This window comes from Lactuca serriola, chromosome 9, assembly GCF_051521515.1.
Source record: "Lactuca serriola cultivar US96UC23 chromosome 9, Lser_US96UC23_V15, whole genome shotgun sequence".
Lineage (NCBI taxonomy): Eukaryota > Viridiplantae > Streptophyta > Magnoliopsida > Asterales > Asteraceae > Lactuca > Lactuca serriola.
The window spans coordinates 22,116,406-22,122,671 of record NC_136416.1 but is presented as its reverse complement, the minus strand read 5'-3'; positions in this window follow the sequence as shown (position 1 = coordinate 22,122,671).

The following is a 6,266-nucleotide window of genomic DNA, read 5'->3' as shown; positions in this document are numbered from 1 at the left end:
ATTAAAGTTATGTCGAATGATTAATAATCAATGCCTTAGAAGAGCTTGATAAAGAGCTTCTCTGTAAAGGCACCGTAAGGAATCACAAAACGATTTTCCCTAATACAATACATGCATGCAGTATTTAAAGTCTAATCCTAGCATCATAAAGACGGATGGACAGGCCCAAACCGTAAAAAGGCTAACTACATACATAAAAAATTTGATACAATCTAATAAATAACCCCACAATGTCCCATTTTGTGTTAAATAAGGAAGGCAGATTCTTCAGTTCTGTTGCCGCTTTTGGACCTTGAAGAGCTTTGGCATGAGACTAAGCAAGGTGCTGCGAGCTGCAATATACCATCTGATCATATATGTGAAGCATTTCTTACTTGCAGCATCGTTCGCTTTACATTGCACGATTAATTCCAGAATGTAGTTCAAGCATGAAGTGGAATAAAGATGCTTGTTTGAAAGAGAGAAGAAACACCTCTAAGCATTTGAACCATCTCTAGCACTCTGTTGAAAAACCATACTCCAATTGTTTTTTTGGATCCTTTCGAGCTTCACCTTGGAAACATCATACAAAGCTTCTTTGGGTTTGACAATGGGTTTCTTTCAGAGTACAACCCCTATCTCTACATCCATTTTGCTAACTTCGTGGATGTACGAGACCAACATCCTTTTGAGATGCGCAACAATAGGTTCATATTTCTGTTCATCCTTTAGAAAGAGATGTAACAGAGATATCCAGTCATAAGGGTTAAGGCACGGTAGGTCTGCGAGTGTAAATTCAAACATCAAACTCGCAGCACCTCAAGCAGTTTTAAAACGATCATTGAGGAAGCTTTCGGTTTCAATTGGCCCAACAACCTTTACAACAGTTATTTTCTTTGAACTCCAAGTTTGGTAGTGAGGCTTCATGTGCTTGAGATAGAACGAGAAAAACACCTCATCAACATCATGGTCCGGAAGAGGAGCATTCACAATCTTATCAAAGCTACGAAACTGAAAAGCCTTCGAAGTGATCGGTAGATCAAGCTGCAAATCCAGAGAGTTCTCCAAATCAAATGATACCACGGGCTCAAGCCATTAAACATTTGGATTATCAACGACTTCGTTTAGAATACGCTCCATAGAACAAGAGGGAAATAGAAGCTTTTGAGTTTCTAGAGTGACTTAGGCTTCACGGGCCTCTCTTTCCTAAGCTTCAGCTTCTCTTGCCACTTGTAGATTTTCATCGAACTCTTGGTTACGTTTCTTTCTCTTAAGTTGAGCCTCTTTGGATAGATCTTATTCCTACTCATCATCATCATCACCAATTAACTTCTTTTTTATTTAGATCCCGAAGCTACATTAACCTTCAGATCTTTTGACTTAGATGGAGACTTCGTTGTTTCATTTTCATTAGAACCACCAACAGCTGGTTTCTGGACTTCTCCCCCTTGATTCGGAAGTGAAACAGAATCCGAAACACCTTCTAAACAGTTGAGCATAGAAAACACTGGCTTAAGTTTCTCAGCAAGATGTTGTCTGATAGAAACTATGAGCAAAGAGTCTCGAGTCTCGACAAGAGTCTGCAAGTTTTGATTAACATCTGCAACAACCCTTTTCATAACATCCTTCTCGAATTTCAACTCATCAACTTGGGCGTTCACATGAGATAGATGTGTGAAAATAACTTTAACTTTTTCAGTCTTGATGGCGAGCTTGTCCATGAGTGGATTCTCAATAGCGAGATCAACTTGAAGTTTCTCGATCTTTGAAACAACAGAAGCGATCATTTCTACAGTATCAATTTGTATACCCGAACAGACTTTAGAGAGAGCTTCTTTCTCTTATTGAAGAACAAAACCAAGATTAGTGATCACTTTATTCGCAACAGTAGTGTTGTTCTCAGACGAAGTGCGAAACTCTTCCATAAACTGAGTCGCATTTGCCAGTAGTTTTTCGACTTTCTCGGTCGTTTTGCGAACAACCTTGTCAAAGTTTTCAACTGATTTAGTAGATGCTTGAAGAGTTTTTGCATGCTCCTTAGTGAAAGTTTCGATTATAGCTTAGACTGACTTGAAGGAGTATTTGGTGCTTGAAGAAGTTTTGGAAGACTCAAAGAGAGTATCCAATTTCTCATTAAGAGCCTTGAATTGCCCTTTCGTAACTGGGGCATCATCATCACTTTCTTCTTGAATGTTGAAAGGACTAAAAGTAAAATCTTAGAAATAATCTCTATCATCACCGAAAACTGTATCTGGATTATCTTGCCTTAAAGGCGAAACAGTTGAAGAACCAAAACCAAGACTAACACCAAAAGCTCATGCCCCCATATCAGATATGTTGACATTCACTGGAGGTGAACTGGTAGTAGTGGTAGTTGTTGTGGTTGATTCGATGTATAAGGGAGTAGATAGAGGAACTGAGATATGAGGCTGCGAAACTCCAATGGAATCATTCAGACATGGAGCAATTGAAACTGGAGTTGTCGTTTGAGTGGCGGTATGACTTGGAGAAGATGGAGGAGTAAAGTCTGAAAGAAATCTTCGGTTAAAGGTATTGGATTAGGTGTCTAATCCATAACTATATTTGGTATGTACTTGACCCGGTTGTAGCATGGTCCTTTTGGTTTGCCTTCAATAAAGCAACTTGACTGGATGAATTATAGAGAAAGAGGTTATTATGGTTTATTAATATTTTATATGAATAATATACTAAAAGAGAAATCATATTATTTAATTAATACTGGTCAAGAATTAATTTTGTGATCAAAAGAGATTAATTAAATTAAGGGGACTGATATTGTAATTATGTGATAATTTCAATATGGGCTAAGGAACCCTAAAGAAGGGATGAACGAATTCTATGGGGAAGCCTACATAGAAATCGTCCATGGGAGGCATTATGGAAGGATCTTGTTGACTGCTTAAGGCCTACGTAATCTAATTAGGGTTTTGACTGAAACCCTAACAACTCACCTATATAAGGAACCCCCTAGCTTCATAATTTCGGCTACCACAACCCCAGAAGGATTCAAGAGCCGAAAATTACCTCTCCCCTCTTTCTCTCTCTCTAAAATTCTCCAACTGTTTTGGTGTTTGTGATTCATTAGAGGCATCGCATTTGTGGTGCTAGGTTCTCAAAAGCTCAAGGATCTTTAAACTACAATCAAAGGTAATATCGTAACTCTTCATTAGATGTAGATTTCAATTTTTGTTGTACGCTAGATTAGGGTTTGAGAGCTTTGGATGATTATTGCATGTAAAAATAGAAAAACCTAGATCCAAAGCTTTAGGGTTTGCATGTGCACCATAGGATTGATGTTTTGCTTATAACCCAACAGTGGTATCAGAGCCTAGGTCGTTTTTCTTTTGTATTTGATGCATTGTTAAATTTTTCAAAGCTGAAAATCGAAAAATCTTGCCTCTGCCTGATGAACTCGTTGAGTCGCCTGATGAACTCGACGAGTCAAGGCAACTCGACGAGTCCATTCTGTGACTCGGCGAGTCGGGCAGTCTGATGGCTAATTTTTCGGGATTTTGACTGAAATTGAATTAGGATAATTTCCAAAAATGTTTTTGGTTCTTAAAATCCGATTTTTTTTTCAATAAGGTATGGATTATCCTAATGCAATTCAAAGATAATTGTCATAAATAAGATAATTACTTGTTTTATATGATAAAGATTAATTATTTGTATTTTGATTCGAATTATCTTGTCAAATAGATTAGGTCAAATTATGTGATAACTATTAATAAAATGATTAATTAATTATTTTTCAAATTTGATCTAAAAGATGTTTTGAAAAGTTTCAAAACTTTCCCTCAAGTTTTGAGATTTAAATTTTAATTAAAAGTTTTAATTTTGAAATATTTAAATTCCAAACCATAGAATTTTACAAGTTTAAAATTCAACCATTATACTATTATAATATTATAAGATTAATAATTATATATATATGTATAAGATTAAGCTAGTTTTACCATTAGTAGGCCTCATTCACAAAGCCGATCTATAAGGGGGTATAAGGTTGTTGCCTATAAAATGACAGTTTATTGGGTTTCCACTCTCACCCACCACTTCCTTGATTGGTGGAGGGTCGTTTGCCGAACGGGTAGGGTAAGGCAACCAATTCATCATTAATAAGTATAATGATTAATGAAGTAACTAAATGTTTTTTTATAAAATTCCAAATCTTAGTTACTTTAGGAAAAATGTGAAATGATGTTATTCCATGAAATTACACTTTGCACCCTGCCCAGTCATTAGTGGAGCGTGTGTGGGTAACCGGCACACTAATTTGGGACTAACGAAGGTGGAAAAGGGTAGCTCGATGTTTATCATAGATCAATGGAGCGTGTGTGGCTAACCGACACATTGATTAGGTGGTAAATGACATCTAGTGTACCAAGTACAGTTGCATGGTTATTCATACCTTGTTTGTGATCCTCGGTATCCTAGTCACAAACCTGAAGGGCATATCGAGATTTAAACATGTCATTGAAAAGTTCAATGAATCTCAAAAGATATAGGAATTTCAAACAATTAAAACTTAATTATCTTTTTCGTTTTTCATGGTGTAAATTGGTAAATCGTCATTTACCTACCTTTAAATTATTTGCAATTAGATTACGACATCCCTCTTCTGAATTGTAAATAATTGTGTTGGGTCCTATCCCTAATTTCTCATGTGGGTGTTTAATTGGGGATTCTTATCTAATCTAAACTTTGTTCCTTTTCTATTTTAGATGTCTACTTCGAACAACAACAACGCTTTTGGCTCGACCCCTTCCAACTCATTCTCACTCGTGAACTTGTGTGGGAGGGTGATATTTGATGGGTCCAACTTCAATGATTGGATCCGCAACATTCGTGTCACACCCCAAAACCAAGAACGGCGGAAACGTTCTAGGGCGGAGGACGTCATGTATAATATCAACAATAATGTAAAGTAGTAAACAAGCAACAACATCATCCATTGCATTAATAAAATAATTATTATACAATTGTATTCTGTCAAATTTTGATAAACACTAAAGCATAAATCAAAATGAAAGATAAGTCTTGAACAAGCTCCATCTTCCTTTCTCCTTGCATCGGTACCTGTCTATGATAACCTGAGGATACAAGTAATTTTGAAAGCGAGTATCAGCTTTGAAGCTGGTGAGATCATAAGTATTTAGTGTCTTTATTTGTATGTAAGAATCTGTAAGTCTATGTATTGTAAGAATTTGAAAGTGTATATGAATTGTAAGTGTTTGAAAAACCCTAGAATCCCTATGATTCCTTCTAGTATATGAAGGTGTCTTCTACCAAGACCTAACTGTTCTGTGTGTGTGTCTCTTGTAAGAGTATGTATTTTTTTCCAAAGTATAACTATCATTATCCAAAAATATAGTTTGTACAATTATGTTTAAGTGAGGTTATCACTAAAAATATGTAATGGAAAAATTAACGTAGTACTAAAACGTAGCTCTAAAAGGACTACTACCGTACTAACTACCTTAAGCCGGATTTTAGGCTAAGGCACTATGTGATAAATTGCACCATACTATCGACTGTAACAACGACATACGAATGGTCGTAATAACAGAATGACGTTTGGCACCCGCAGACCTGCAGGTCCGGCTGTAGCTAGCAGCAAGGTGTAGGATTGTCAATCCAGCATAGATCTATACGCAAACTCAACGCTCCCCCTTCAAGAGACTCTGGACGCAACTCAAGTCATGAGGTTTTAAGTCATGCTTTGATTTAAATCACAGTAATTAACGTATTCTCGTATATGTAATGTAATGTACTGTTCTAGCTGTAATGTAATGAACTGTTCTAGCAAGTATAGTAATGTAATGAACTGTTCTAGCAAGTATAGTAATGTAATGAACTGTTCTAGCAAGTATAGTAATGTAATGAACTGTTCTAGCAAGTATAGTAATGTAATGATCTGTTCTAGTATAGATGTATATGTTCTCGTCCTAGTATAGTTGTATATGTAATGTACAGTAATGTTCTAGAAAGTATTGACTCATGAATGAACTGACTCATTGTATGATATCGCGTTCTAGTAATGGTTCTAGTATCTTCCTGAACTACCCATATGGTAGCTTACTAGTAATCTAAGTGGTACGTATGGACGTGGATGTATACCCTTGCTACCCAAGGGCATAGGATGAACTGGAAGGACCTTTTATGACTTTATATGTACACATGATATATAACTAATATTTAAACGACCTTCGGACGAGTATCCGATATCCCACCAGACCACATCTCAAGCGCGAAAAGGAAATAGGGTG